At 44.5% G+C, this 15,979-nt stretch overlaps 1 protein-coding gene across 14 annotated transcripts in view; it reads right to left on the reverse strand.

Moving 5' to 3' along the window:
• Positions 1–15,979, reverse strand: part of MIPOL1 (mirror-image polydactyly 1) — a 292,792-nt gene that overhangs the window by 233,081 nt on the left and 43,732 nt on the right. For 6 of the 14 annotated variants that reach the window (XM_039535481.1, XM_039535472.1, XM_039535470.1 and 3 more), the window contains exon 2: positions 13,321–13,397. The exons of 5 other annotated variants lie outside the window; for them this stretch is intronic. The gene's annotated coding sequence lies outside the window, so the exon portion shown is untranslated. Of the gene's footprint in view, positions 1–571; positions 689–4,032; positions 4,084–10,354; positions 10,408–13,320; positions 13,398–15,979 lie in introns of those variants that run through there. 3 more of the 14 variants (XM_039535476.1, XM_039535475.1, XM_039535478.1) reach the window with 3 other exon arrangements.

Raw genomic sequence — 15,979 nt, forward strand, 5'->3', positions numbered from 1 at the left:
TAATATTTACTCTAGCATCGTTTTTAAAATTATCTATAGCAACAGCAATTTTTTACCCTTCAAGCACAGGTGTTGGTGAAACACCCAAAAATAAACAGGATATTGTATTCTGCATTTGTCTAAATACAGTGTGAAAAGGTAATGTATAGGCTAATGAAAATGCACAGGGAATTACCATATCTGCAAATAAATCTGATGTAGTGTGAACAATCTTAAAAGTGAATGTATAAAATCCAGTAAATGATACCAAGATAAAGGTTTCTCTTCCCTCCTTTCCCCTTTACTAGCGAAGAAGCGGGGGGGGGGGGGGGGGGGGGGGGGGCAGGCGAGTTTTCCTTCTATGCTACATCAAAAACTGAAGGGCCTGTCATTTTTAAGTTGAGATTATAAAAAATTAATTCTGAAGACCACTGATAAGATTTATTGAGACTAACATTTACAGTAAGCATTCAGGAATTAGTAGTAGCTCATATTTGTCCTAAGTGTAAGTGTACATGACGAAAGCAGCGCAAGTGTTTATTTGATGTGCATGCTTCTTAAGAGTGAAAGAAAAGATAACTTTACTGCATACCTAGAACAGTGAGTGCCTTACAAAAGTCCTCAAATGAAGCTGTACGCTTCTTCTTTTTTGATTCTGTGTAACTGTGCTGATTTGGAGTTGGCAACCTTTTTCTAAATTCCTCATTTACTTTTGGATTAGGTGAAAATATAGAAGGTTATTAATATCAAAGAAATATGTTTCAGTCAATGAAGCCATTTCCCTACATATTGCACAAAAAGATTCATAATAATTGCAGTATTTTAATAAGATATTCATATAGCAAGACATGAAGAAAATACAGTCTTTAATAACCTCCAGAGTATTTTAAAACATGTCTTAGAGCCTTAATGCGCCTAGTAATATACTATTTAAAACCATAATTTTATCCCTGTACAATATACAGTCATTCTTCCTCGCGATTTACCCAGCTAATGAATGCCAGCAATTAGTAAAATGTAATCCCATTGCACAATCATTTTAATGCTTTTAGCACTCAGAAAAGTAAACATCAAATTAATACTGCTCAAGCCATATCAGATCCTAGCTGGAAGCAAGCAATTATAGTTCAGCTCCTCAGGTGTAATTAAATGATTGGAATGATTTAGTTCCATAAATGCAAGTTAATTCATAAGCAAGCAACAAATATACTGGGAGTAATTACAAGAAACATTGACAGTCTAAGCAGGGCATGGTCTTTTATGTACCTGTTGTAGGAAAAGGCTGCCCTCTCCTGGAGATAATAGTGAATAATAAATCTACTGAATAATCAACGCCATAACTTGGAGAATGGCATAACTTTTAGAGGTTGTAGCTTCTCTCATACGTTACACAAACACCCATAATTAATCTATAGAAACAGTTTTGTTTTACACAGAGAGAAAGTAAACTATGGTGATCAAACTATGTTGAGTGACTTACTGGTAAAAGTCAACTAATACGATTTTTTCAGGCAGTTGGGTTTTTTTATTTGTTTTTTCCCCCTCTGCTATCAACAAAATATTACTTTTCAAAATATCTCACTATTCAGTTTTGCTAAGTAAGTGTCCAGCCTTATTCTTAAAAAAATCCACAATAAAACGTAGCTTATATGCAATATTTGCAAGCAAGACAGCATATGTTTCCATGAGGTATTTAAGTAACATTGAGTAACAAAACTAATTACAATGCTACCATTCTGACAGCACTGATTAACTCATACAAATCAACAAGAAGATGGGCATGGTCATAAAAGTTTCTTTCTGAATGAATCACTAAAGAATTGCAATGCAGTGTTCTACTTAAATTCTCTTTTAAAATGAAATAAATGTTTTGTAACAGATCTATCACCACAGGCATTACTGAGTGCTTTGATTAAGAAAACAATCTTCTGGTTAACCTAATGAAGGTGATAATCAAAATAAATGAAAATTTAAGAAACAATAGATAGGAAACAGGGTGTTAAACTTAGAAGTGAAGGGTAAGAGAAGGGTTGGAAGACACAAAACTAGATGGATGGATGTCATACAAAAGGATTTGATTAGCTGCAGAGTTTCCAAGGAACTGCTGCACGACAGACTGGAATGAAGAAGGACTCAAAGAGCATCGATCCCATATAGATGGGTCTAAGGCAAGAAGAAGGTGACCGTATACCACTGGGGAAAAGGTTAAATAAAATTCTAAAAATAGTAAGAGGAAATTAAGGCCACAAAACAACATATTTCAATTACACAATTCAAGTTGGATTTAAAATGCTCTTTCCTTATTCCACAATCTATTACAGCTTCCGTCCTGTACACATCAGCAACTAACCAGGACATTTAGCAAGGAAAACTATGAATTGACTATAACTGTGGCATGCCACATCCAATAACTGTGCAAAAATAAGTCTTTGCAAATTTAAGTGAAAAGTTACTTATGTACCTGAATATAAATGTACTAATAACTTCCCAGTTTTTAAATTAGTTCCAGCCCTAACCTGTCTTTACATATTGCTTTCTAGTAAAGTGTACAAAGAATATGTAAGCGGTCTTTGCAAATGTCCTGTATATGGTCATTTCCACAAACACTGAACTTACAAAAAGTACATTCACAAACATGATTATTGCTCTTTAAGACATTGAATAGTTCCTTGCTCAGGAGACTGCCTGCGAGCAAAATAAGTTTATGTTATTGATCTTTACACACTTAAAAACAAGCAGAGGCCATGGACAAATATCTGCAGACAATACACTCATTGTCAAGATGAAATAAATCAAATTATTTTAAGAAGTCACATTTCCAAGTTTAAAATGTACAGCACATTTGCTTTGCCCTTTGATGTCACAGTCTTATTTTTCTATTCAAATCTTGTACACTGTAAGTTAATTGCTTTTGGAAACTACTTATTATTCATGTAAAAATTAATGTGCCAATGTGTTTAAATCCTTTTAAATGACCATTCATGCATCTTTCTTCTTTAAGTACCGATGAAATCTGTCAAAGATATCAATGCAAGATGGTCTTAAAGAAAGTTCTAATAAAGATTCTTTTCTGCTAACATAAGATTTTCATTTTTGCCAACTTTACTTAAATTCCATTAATTTTTTAAGCTGCTTTTAATAAATTCACCAAGTAAAAATTTTTAGGCCCCGTAGTCTGTCATTTGTGTTCCAGCTGACTTTATGAATATTAATAACAGTGTTATCCTGATTAAATAGGCTTCATATGAAATCCCTGTGAATCCTATAGCTCAGACATCTCATTTTTCCAACTCTTTATGAATTTGGATTCAGATATTAAACTGGAAAAAAATCTTAAAAAACAGATTTAATGGTACATTTGCGTATTCTTAAGCAAAAATTAGATGTTCTAATGATTCAAATAATTAAAACGGAGAGCCTGAAATCTTAATATGTGGACCTTTCTGTAAACATGCAACATATTTTAACTCTAATGAAAACTTCAACACTTTCCAGAACAAAGGATTAAGAATCTATTATAAAATACTACTGTCTGTCCTTACACTCACCTTAAACAACAGACAATATAGTCTTAACTCATGTGTATGAGTTTTAGAGTTGCAAAAAGGATTTCTAAAGTTTCCCTAAAGGAAAATAACTATTGATGGATCTTTGGTTATGTAAGTTTAAATACCAAATACATGCACACAGAGTATTTGTTACAGCTTAAGTACAATGATTTTAATCTTTTTAATACATATAAAACCATATTTATATCAGACACCCAAATTTAACTAAACATTAACTTTAACATTTACCTGGTGTACTTCTGTCCTTATGCAAAAATGGCCTAAGTTTTCTAACAGGGTCACACTAAAGTACACACGTGCTCTCAACTAACAAATCCTTAGCTACATGCATGGGCAACTCTGACTTGTGCACATGCACTAGAGGTTCTGTACAATTTTATCAGACATCAGATTGAAAATTTGGAACAAACTGTCCTGTGTTATAGCCAGAACAAAAAGTTACTTTATTTTCATCATGCAATATGGAATAGAAGCATCACTTTACCTCATTCAGTTAGGGCCCAATCCTGCAAAGGGACCCCTGCAATCTTTAGTCCTAGGTATAAATGTTTGTTTAGATGGATTCCATTGCAAGAACAGGGCCTTAATTATTGTTTTTATTAATCACCAAGATCATTTAATTCACTCATTATCAGAAGAAGTTATATGTTAGAAGGAATATTTTAAAACGTTTAAACTTTCAGAGTAAATAACTTCTGAGGATGATTTATTTTTAGACTTCAGTCACTTTCTACAATGTGTGAACAAATTAATTCTCCAGCTAATGAGGATTTTCTACAGCCTGCATACACTGTATGTGTATCGCTGCCTTCACTGTAGTATGCATTTTTATTGGTTCGGTGCCCACAACATGCCAGGTGCTTTGCAGACTTGTTAAATGATTGAGCTGGTTCCTTATCTGTTTTCCCTCCTGTCTGAATTAGCAGAGTACTCTTTTAGTTCACTTAGTAGAGATATATGTTTTTGGCAGTATTAGTATAAGGTTAGGCCTGGTCTCTTCATGTACCATTACATAATTATATAATTACATATTGGGCACTGAACTCTTAGAATGCACTTTGATGAACCACCAATACCCTGCAAAGCACTGTTTTGAGTGGAAGTTGGTGCGTGAAGGGAAATGGGAGAGGTGTATGATCTACTGATTTCTGCACAGTTGTTCTACTCTCCTTTACTAGAAGGAATACAGTCAAATTCATTTAGGATGTGTGTGAGCTGACCAAGCAATTTGACAAAACCCATTTACCTAAACCAAACTGACCACTTCTGAAAGATGCATGCCAGGGGTTCTTAAACCTTATATGTAAACAAGGTTTTAAGAGAGTGTGTCTCATGGACACCTCCTCTGCCATTCAGAATGGAATAGCACCCCAGGGCAACCACAGCAATCATTTATAAGGAAAATATTCGGAAAGCCTGTAATTTATCTATTACTACCTTGACTGTGATTTAGCCACGTTAATAAAGGAGGAGCTGGAGGCAGGACCTTGGGACCAGCCAGCTCTCCACACACCCACAGCAAGTGCTCCATTGACCGCACTTTGGATACCACAGATTTGTGCTATTGCTTAAGATTAAAAAAAAACAAACCCACAACAAATAATTTTCTTTAAACATTTTCTGTACCAGATTCTGCTTCTCTCTTTGAAGTGTATTAAGTCCACTCTTCTTACTACTGTTCATATGGCAGTAACATCCAAACACCCAATCAGGATCAGGGCCTCACTGTGCCAGATACCATACAAACCCACAATAAAACATGGTCCTTATCTTGAAGAGCTTAGCGTCTACCTTGAAACAAGCTACAGGTGAGCCAAGTCACCATGTGATCTTATGTGCACATATTTATGGTCCTGAATTGTGGTTTTGTTTGTTTGAGTTTTTTTCATATATATATTATATATATATATATTCGCTGTCCTGCAAGTGCTGCTCAGCCTGTCGTTATTTGTCTGATTTTCTTTTAGCTGTCACACCAGATGTGGGTCTTGAACAGGGGTGCTGGAACAATTTGTATAATGGTGGTGAGGAGAGCCATTGAACCAATCTGCAAACCCTGTCTATGACAGAAATCACTTCAAGCCAGGAGGTGCGGCAGCACCTATGGTCTTGAGGAGTGGTTTGAAGGAGAGAGTGGATGGATTCACTGATGGATTAACTCTGGAAGTGTATTACATGTGCAAGAGGTGGCATGGAAGCATGGAGTGAGTTGTAGAAAAAGTGCAAATGGGCATTCACTTGCAGCTTCCATCTCTACCACAGGAAAACCCAATGTCCCCTTCCCAAATGACAAAGGCAGACAGTCTAACAGTGCTCTCTTGAATAACTATCTCAATTAGCTATTTTGGGAAAGGACAAGTTTCTCTACGGAGTGCTCCTTTCCTCCTCTCTCCTTGATAGTGGGCTCCAACTCCTTTCACAAGTGACATAACATTCCTCGTGTAATGAAAAGTCTGAAATTACATACAGAGAGTGGCCTCATGTCATATTACCTTCCTTGACAGAGTAAGGCTGAATAGGATTTCACTCAAAGCTCACCAAAACTTATCCTACTGTGGTTACCAGTTGACTCCAGACAGCAACATAAGTGCTCCATCCCTCCAGCCCAAGTCTAGCTGCCTTCCCATGCCAGCCCATGAAGCAAGAAAGAGGACCTTGGACTCATTCTAGTGATTCTCAAGTCATCTTAAAAGGCTTTGACTTACATCAAGTCTTTATCCTTTTTCTAAAATGAACTAGTAGAATCGCTCCATTATCTGAACAAGTAGAGTGTGTTTGGAGCCAAAAGGCTGTGAACTGTACTCCTAATGTTATGTATACTTAGCTAGCTGAAAAATATTCCCTCTATATACATGACCAGAGATGGTTCATTACACTAGGTCAGAGAAATCTACGGGAGAATCTACAGCACACAGACTGGATCCGGCCTGCTGCTTCATTTCATTTGGCCCACGGCAAGTCGCTGCACCATGGGCAAGAATCCCCGAGCCTTGGCGTCCCGCCTCCCCCCGCACAGGGCTGGAGCCGCAAGTGCCAGCTCATCCCGCTGCAGGAGAAGCTGGGGTTGCCAGGTCATTAAAAGTATGGTCAGCTCTGCATAGCTCCCGGAAGCAACCGGCATGTCCCTGAGTCCCCTAGGTGGAGGGGCGATCAGAGAAGCTCTGCACACAGCCCCTACCACAAGCTCCGCAGCTCCCCTTGACTGGGGCCAAGGGGAGCTGTGGGCATGGGCAGCACACACTGTGCAGAGCCCCTGACCCCTCTGCCTAGCGGCCAGACATGGTGGCTGCTTCTGAGAGCAGCCCAGAGCCAGGGCAGGCAGGGAGCCTCCCTGAGCCCTGCTGCACTGCTGACCTGGCGCTGCCTAAGGTAACTGCTGCCTGGCCGAAGCCCATATCCCGAACCCCCTACCCCAGGTCAGAACTCCCTCCCGCACCCTAACTCCCTCCCAGAGCCCACACCCTGTGCTCCCAACCCCTTCCCCAGCCCTGAGCCCCCTCGTGCACCCAAACTCCCTCCCAGAACCTGCACCCCAAACTTCCTCCCGCACCCCAACTCCCTACACCAGCCCTGAGCCTGTCCTGCACTCCAAACCCCTTGGCTCCAGCCCAGAGTCCCCTCCCACACTCCACTCCCCTGTCCCAGCCCAGAGCCCCCTCCCACACCCTGAACTCCTCATTTCTGGCCCTACCTGGAGCCTAGGGGAAGCCCCAAGCCTCCTCCCCACCCCCTCACCCCCACCCCCACCACAGGGCTGTCTAGCCCGTGACTGATTTTTGATGTGAGTCTGTGGCCCCTGATAGAAAAAAGGTTACCCACTCCTGCACTAGGTAAAATTCTGCTGTTTCTACACAAACGTTCTCTTGGGATTACATCTTGGATAGAAATCATAGAATCATAGAATCTCAGGGTTGGAAGGGACCTCAGGAGGTCATCTAGTCCAACCCCCTGCTCAAAGCAGGACCAAACCCAACTAAATCATCCCAGCCAGGGCTTTGTCAAGCCTGACCTTAAAAACCTCTAAGGAAGGAGATTCCACTACCTCCCTAGGTAACCCATTCCAGTTCTTCACCACCCTACTAGTGAAAAAGTTTTTCCTAATATCCAACCTAAACCTCCCCCTCTGCAACTTGAGACCATTACTCCTTGTTCTGTCATCTTCTACCACTGAGAACAGTCTAGATCCATCCTCTTTGGAACCCCCTTTCAGGTAGTTGAAAGCAGCTATCAAATCTTCCCTCATTCTTCTCTTCTGCAGACTAAACAATCCCAGTTCCCTCAGCTTCTCCTCATGAGTCATGTGCTCCAGCCCCCTAATAATTTTTGTTGCCCTCCGCTGGACTCTCTCCAATTTATCCACATCCTTCTTGTAGTGTGGGGCCCAAAACTGGACACAGTACTCCAAATGAGGCCTCACCAGTGCTAAGTAGAGGGGAATGATCACATCCTTCGATCTGCTGGAAATGCCCCTACTTATACAACCCAAAATGCCATTAGCCTTCTTGGCAACAAGGGCACACTGTTGACTCATATTCAGCTTTTCGTCCACCATAACCCCTAGGTCCTTTTCTGCAGAACTGCTGCCCAGCCATTCGGTCCCTAGTCTGTAGCAGTGCATGGGATTCTTCCGTCCTAAGTGCAGGATTCTGCACTTGTCCTTGTTGAACCTCATCATATTTCTTTTGGCCCAATCCTCTAATTTGTCTAGGTCCCTCTGTATCCTATCCCTACCCTCCAGCGTATCAACCACTCCTCCCAGTTTAGTGTCATCTGCAAACTTGCTAAGGGTGCAGTCCACACCATCCTCCAGATCATTAATGAAGATATTGAATAAAACCGGCCCCAGCACCGACCCTTGGGGCACTCCACTTGATACCGGCTGCCAACTAGACATGGAACCATTGATCACTACCCGTTGAGCCCGACCATCTAGCCAGTTTTCTATCCACCTTACCGTCCATTCATCCAGCCCAGACTTATTTAACTTGCTGGCAAGAATACTGTGGGAGACTGTATCAAAAGCTTTGCTAAAGTCCAGAAATAGCACATCCACTGCTTTCCCCTCATCCACAGAGCCGGTTATCTCATCATAGAAGGCAATTAGATTAGTCAGGCATGTCTTGCCCTTGGTGAATCCATGTTGACTGTTCCTGATCACTTTCCCCTCCTTTAAGGGGTTCAGAATTGATTCCTTGAGGACCTGTTCCATGATTTTTCCAGGGACTGAGGTGAGACTGACTGGCCTGTAGTTCCCTGGATCTTCCTTCTTCCCTTTTTAAAAGAAGGGCACTACATTAGCCTTTTTCCAGTCATCCAGGACCTCACCCGATCGCCATGATTTTTCAAAGATAATGGCCAATGGCTCTGCAATCTCATCGGCCAACTCCTTTAGCACCCTCGGATGCAGCGCATCCGGCCCCATGGACTTGTGCTCGTCCAGCTTTTCTAAATAGTCCCGAACTACTTCTTTCCCCACAGAGAGCTGGTCACCTCCTCCCCATACCGTGCTGCAGAGTGCAGCTGTCTGGGAGCTGACCTTGTCTGTGAAGACAGAGGCAAAAAAAGCATTGAGTACACTAGCTTTCTCCACATCCTCTGTCACTAGGTTCCCTCCCTCATTCAGCAAGGGGCCCACACTTTCCTTGACTTTCTTCTTGTTGCTAACATACCTGAAGAAACCCTTCTTGTTACTCCTAACATCTCCGGCTAGCTGCAACTCCAAGTGTGATTTGGCCTTCCTAATTTCACTCCTGCATGCCTGAGCAATACTTTTATACTCCTCCCTGGTTATTTGTCCAATCTTCCACTTCTTATACGCTGTTTTTTTGTGTTTAAGACGAGCAAGGATTTCACTGTTGAGCCAAGCTGGTCGCCTGCCATATTTACTTTTCTTCCTACACATCGGGATGGTTTGTTCCTGCAACCTCAATAAGGTTTCTTTAAAATACAGCCAGCTTTCCTCGACTCCTTTCCCCATCATGTTATTCTCCCAGGGGACCTTGCCCATCAGTTCCCTAAGGGAGTCAAAGTCTGCTTTTCTGAAGTCCAGGGTCTCTGTTCTACTGCTCTCCTTTCTTCCTTGTGTCACTGCTTCCCAGGTTCCCATCCACTATTGCTTCCTCTACTATTTCTTCCCTGTTTGTGAACAGCAGGTCAAGAAGAGCTTTTCCCCTAGTTGGTTCCTCCAGCACTTGCACCAGGAAATTGACCCCTACACTTTCCAGAAACTTCCTGGATTGCCTGTGCACTGCTGTATTGCTCTCCCAGCAGATATCGGGGTGATTAAAGTCACCCATGAGAACCAGGGCCTGTGATCTAGCAACTTCTGTTAGTTGCTGGAAGAAAGCCTCGTCCACCTCATCCCCCTGGTCCGGTGGTCTGTAGCAGACTCCCACCATGACATTACCCTTGTTGTTCATACTTCTAAATTTAATCCAGAGACTCTCAGGTTTTTCTGCAGTTTCATACTGGAGCTCTGAGCAGTCATACTGCTCTCTTACATACAACACAACTCCCTCACCTTTTCTGCCCTGCCTGTCCTTCCTGAACAGTTTATATCCATCCATGACAGTACTCCAATCATGTGAGTTATCCCACCAAGTCTCTGTTATTCCAATTACATCATAATTCCTTGACTGTGCCAGGACTTCTAGTTCTCTCTGCTTGTTCCCCAGGCTTCTTGCATTTGTGTATAGGCACTTAAGATAACTTGCTGATTGTCCCGCTTTCTCGGTCTGAGACAGGAGTCCTCCCCTCTTGCAGTCTCCTGCTTGTGCTTCCTCCCGGAATCCCACTTCCCCACTTACCTCGGGGCTTTGGTCTCCTTCCCCCGGTGAACCTAGTTTAAAGCCCTCCTCACTAGGTTAGCCAGCCTGCTTGCAAAGATGCTCTTCTCTCTCTTCTCTCTCTTCGTGAGGTGGAGCCCGTCTCTGCCTAGCAATCCTTCTTCTTGCTAGGTCAAAGAATCCAAACCCTTCTCTCCGACACCATCTGCATAGCCATTCGTTGATTTCCACGATTCAACGGTCTCTACCCTGGCCTTTTCCTGCCACAGACAAGAACACCACTTGCGCCTCAAACTCCTTTATCCTTCTTCCCAGAGCCACGTAGTGGCTGTATGCTCTAGGAACATACCATCGACAGCTCAGTAGATCTGGTTAAAACATGCAATAGTAGAAAACTAATAGATGCCAACATTCTTCAGAGGTGTGAAACTCTAAGCAGTTTGTACTTAAAAGAAAAAAATGGATATAGGTCAACATTAGAACTACAAATTGGCCATGAAAACATGGATCACATGGCAACACTAGATGGAAGAAGATATTTGCATAAAAAGGGCAAAATACAAAGTTTACTTAATTTGTGCAGTCCATATTTAGCTTGATAACCACATATTACAAACACCTTTTCATTTTCAGCCACTCCTCCGTGGCTTTATTGTCTTTCAGGCAATGGCACTCATATAGTTTCCAGTGCATTTTTCGCTTGGTGAAGAAGGGCTAAGAGGAATGCAGATTTTACGTTGGAAGGGGCTGGAATTCTGTCCCTAAACTCATCAGATTTCTGGGGATTTAGAGCAATGCTAGTACCATCCACATTGAGGTGTAGGACGAGTTTCACAAGGGGAACTTAGATGCCTAAGTCCAACAATTAGCCACAACTGGCATTGAAAAATTCCTGCTCAGTTGTTGCCTAACTCCACCTAACCTAAGGTGCCTAAGTTTCCACGATTAGAGGGTCCTGAGGTGCCTAAATGTTGGCATCTGGGCATGCACATAGCCACTAAGTCCTGACACTGACCAGTAGCTCAGCACTTAACTCATGCTTAAGCCCCAGTAGGATTCACAAATCAGGAATTCTCCACTTATCTTGCCTTCGGGACCCAGTTCCATAGGTATGCATAGGTAGCATGCCCAAACCCATGGAAGAAGAAGAGGTGGTAGTGGTGCCCTTATGACTTTTAGCCCAGTGATTAGAGCACTCACCCACGATGTGTGAGAGCTGGATTCAAATTCCCTGTCTTCTTGACGTAGAGCAGGGATCTGAAGTTAGTCTTCCACCTCCCAGGTGAGTGCTCTAACCACTGAGCTATAGAGTCACTCTCTCTCTTTGGCCCAAGGAATATTTAAGTATTTCTACACAGTGGAACAGCTTCAACACAAGACACAGTGAAACCCACCCCACCATATCCCACAGCACAGTGATTAGGGCATTCTCCTGAGAAGAAGACCCAAGTTAAAAAAACCCTCCTCTGCATCAGGCAGAGGGGGGGATTTGAACCCAGGTCTCCTACATCCTGGGTGAGTGCTTCATCCACTGGTTTTCAGGTGATAAGGAAGGGGCACCTCCACCGTCTCATTTTTTCTTGGAAAAGAACTGACCTGGATTAGGCACCAAATTCCAGGAGGGATTCACAGTGGTGAACTCTCAGGTGGAGATGGACACTTCCTTCTGGCCCGAACTTGGGCACCTAAGTCCCTTTCAGAGGCCAGGGCTAGGCTGCACTCCTCCCCTCAGCATCTTCTCCTGGCTAGCTTAGGTAGCTCCCGAGTCAGCATGCTGGCTTTTGTGAATCCCATTCTTAGGCATCTAACTCTCCCCTAGGCATTGTTTAGGGAGCCTGGACGCCTAACTTAGGTTTGTGAATTCCACTAGGCAGCAGGAAACTTAAAATGTAGACACTGTGTGTATGTCTACACTACAATTAGACACCCGCAGCTCACCTACTGCCAGCTGACTGGGGCTCGCAAGGCTTGGGCTGCAGGGCTGTTTAACTAGAGTCTAATTGCAGTGTAGACAGACAGTGCAATTCTGAGCAATGCAGACCTCAAGCCCTTTCCCACCTGTGGTCCCTTCAAGCCTCACTCTTGTTTCTTGGCAGCATAGTTTCTGAACAGCCTTGGAGTAGAGACTCCTCCTGATAGCTGCTACTGCTGTCCCCTGAATCACCCCCAGGGGACTGGGTGTAAGTTAATGCTGATAGAGTTAGCACTATCTTACCAGCAAAAGTTCTGTAGACTAGGGTAGGGGGGCTGCTACAAAGCTTGAATGACCATCCTCCCCTCAGCTCTGCTTTCTCCCAAACTGCAGAGACTGATCAATTCCTCTTGGAGAGCTTTCCATGGGCCTGTGAAAAGGTGGCAGTATCTGATGTAAGGTAGATAGCACTCCCTCCTTACATGCTCCCTTACCTAGAACTCCTCATTTTTCACCCATAAAAGCAAAGGTTCAGTGTGCTTTCACCAGCCACAGTTTTGCAACTTGCCATGTTGGAAAGATCTTGTAGATATGTCTAGATATAGCACAGTAAAGGAAAAATTTACACAGACTTAAAAAAACCCAACAAACTGCCTCATCAGGCCACTATACATTTGGAATAGTTCCAAGCCAATATTTGTCCTGTACACTGGATGTAAGTGACAGTTACCATTGACACATTAGAGGCTGCAGGGAGGGAGCCGTACAGCAGAGGGAAGATTGTATGCTCTACTGATAAGGAAGTAAACTTTGAAATTTAGGACTATTTTCATAGGGTTAATTAGATACCAGGATCTTCTAAAATATCCTGAAACGTTTTGCCCCAGGCCAAGCTAAACTTAATCTAGGAGGGTACAGCATATAAAAACAAAAGTTAGCTTATAGAATAGTTTCCCCAGGGAACAAACAGTCTGTTTTGTTTTGTTTTTTTGTATTCACGTGGAAGCCAAGTTTTGATGAAGTGACACACTCCTCCACAAAAGGCTTATATTTCCATAGAACCAACAAAACTTACCAGAAAATCAAAAGTCTATAAGCACCCAAAGCAAGTTCAGATCAATCTCTGAAGACAGCTGGTATGAAAAGTCCCTACTGTTCAAAAGAAAAAGATTATAAGAAACAATTATAATAATTACTTCACATACATATCAAACACATAATAAAAAACACCAGATTCAAGTTTTCATTTACATACAGTAGAACTGTTTTACTATTTTATTGATATATTAAAATCAGTGCTCTAGTAGGTTTTTTTTAGGTGGGGTGGGAGAAGCATTTTTTAAAAATATCCTATACACAATAAACTTGCTCTGTCTCCTTCCTGCCCTCTAACCCCCATAACAAACTCCATTTGCACCTTTATTTATTAATCCCCTTCTGTCCATATGTTCTGCCCTCCTTTTCCTGAATTTTCTTTTGTTTCCTATTTCGTTTCTTTTTTTCACTTTGTCTTCTGTTCTTTGCTCCTCTCTCCCCCGGCCTCCAAACCAGAGTCGGAGACCTCCTGGACTACGACCAGGGAGACTGGCTGGATCCTCTGATGCTCGCTCAGCGCATGGGGCTCTCCAGACCTTGTACTCCCCGGCGCATACTTCAGGAGGTGAGGGCCACTTTACCGCCCACTGGTTGGGTCTTCCTCGACCGGGTCCTGCGAGAGGGCACGCCCCGCCCACTCTCCACCCCAGGCCCTCCAGACCTTTTCATCGGGTCCCTGCCCCGTAGACCAGACAGGCCATCCCACCCTTTTACCGTGAGCCGGCTGCAAGAGTTGCAGCTGGTTCAGTTCCAGACTGCGCCATGAAAACATCTGTACATGCTTGTGCTCCACACCCTTCATGTCCTCACCCTTGCATCCTGCCCCGACAAAAAAACAAACAAACAAAAAAACAAGCACTGTCCTGAGGTTTTGAAAGAGGTGTCTGTGCTGTTTCCTTTCACGCTTTCCCCCTACTTTAAATTCCATCTTCTCTCTCCCTATACTTTCCCCCTCAAGTATATTTTTCCTGCTAGGCCTCATCATCTCCATTCTCCACATTTCCAATCTGGCTAAGTATTAGCCCAAAGAGCTTCCTGGCATCTGAGCTTGGATAAACCCCCAAATCATCCATGCCAGGGCAGTGTGGAAAACCACTGCTGAAGTCATAACCTGCTTTGATCAAGCATGAAATAGTCCATTTTAGCATCTAAATGGCCATCATTAGGCTTCAATGCAAAACACCCCTTGAGATGAAGATGGGTAGTTGAAAATTCTCAAAGCTATCGTTTCAGCCAGCCCAGAGCCCATTCCCCCTCCGACACCCCAACTCCCTGCCTCAGCCCAGAGCCCCCTCCCATTCTCCGAACCCCTCAGCTCCACCCCCCAGCCTGGAGCCCCCTCCCACACCCTGCACTCCTCATTTCTGGCCCCAACCCCAGAGCCCGCACCCCCTCCCACACCCCAACCTCCTGCCCCAGCCCAGTGAAAATGAGCGAGTGAGGGTGGGGCGAGTGAGGGACAGAGGAAGGAGGGATGTAGTGAGCGGGGGTGGGGCCTTGGAGAAGGGGTGGGCAGGGGTGGGGCTTCAGAGGAGGGGTGGGTGTGGCAAGGGTGTTTGATTTTGTGTGAGTAGAAAGTTGGCAACCCTAACTATATTGCCACTAACTGTAAACACATACAGTCCTGTTACATGTACTCAATCCATTCTAGACATAGAACAGAAAAGCTGGAAATCCTTTTGCATCCCTTACAATCAGCACAACAGTATTTCTCATGTGCCTGACAGGTAGTTTTCCAAATAAGAATGCATTTCCTTTTTTATCATAAACTGTTGGATGTGCAGTTGACAAATCCAGAATGGCTGATTCTCTCCATTTCTGTGGCATCAGGACCAGTGCAACCATTTAGGCGACCTAGGCAGTCGCTTAGGGCGCTAGGATTTGGGGGGCGGCATTTTCTTCGGCAGTGACCGCGGCGGCCGGATCTTCGGCCACCCTGGTCGCCGCCGGCATTTAGGCGGAGGGAGCTGGGGAAGGGGAGCGCAGGGAGGGCCACCTGCAGCAAGTAAGGGGGGGGCGGCATGCAGGGGAACTCCCTGCCCCAGCTCACCCCTGCCCAGCCTCCTCCCCGAGCACGCCGTGGCTGCTTCACTTCTCCCGCCTCCCAGGCTTGCAGCGCCTAAGCTGATTGGCGCCGCAAGCCTGGGAGGTGGGAGAAGTGAAGCAGCGATGGCGTGCTCGGGGAGGAGGCTGGGCAGGGGTGAGCTGCTTCACTTCTCCTGCCTCCCAGGCTTGCGGCGCCTAAGCGATGGCGTGCTCGGGGTGGAGGCAGAGCAGGGGTGAGCTGGGGCGGGGTGCCTCAGGGCAGAAGGTGGGGAGCTGCTGCAGGGCAGGCGTCTCAGGGCGGAAGTGGGGAGCTTCCGTGGGGGGGAGGGGGTGCTTCAAGCGCAAGGTGGAAGTTTCACCTAGGGCATGAAACATCCTTGCACCGGCCCTGTGTGGCATACTACCAGGGGCGGCTCCAAGCCCCAGCACGCCAAGCGCGTGCTTGGGGCGGCAAGCCACGGGGGGCGCTCTGCCGGTCGCCATCTGTGGGAGGTCCGCCGAAGCCGCGGGACCAGCGGACCCTCCGCAGGCAAGCCACCGAAGGCAGCCTACCTGCCGTGCTTGGGGCGGCAAAATGCCTAGAGCCGCCCCCT

This window comes from Mauremys reevesii, linkage group 4 (assembly GCF_016161935.1).
Source record: "Mauremys reevesii isolate NIE-2019 linkage group 4, ASM1616193v1, whole genome shotgun sequence".
NCBI lineage: Eukaryota > Metazoa > Chordata > Testudines > Geoemydidae > Mauremys > Mauremys reevesii.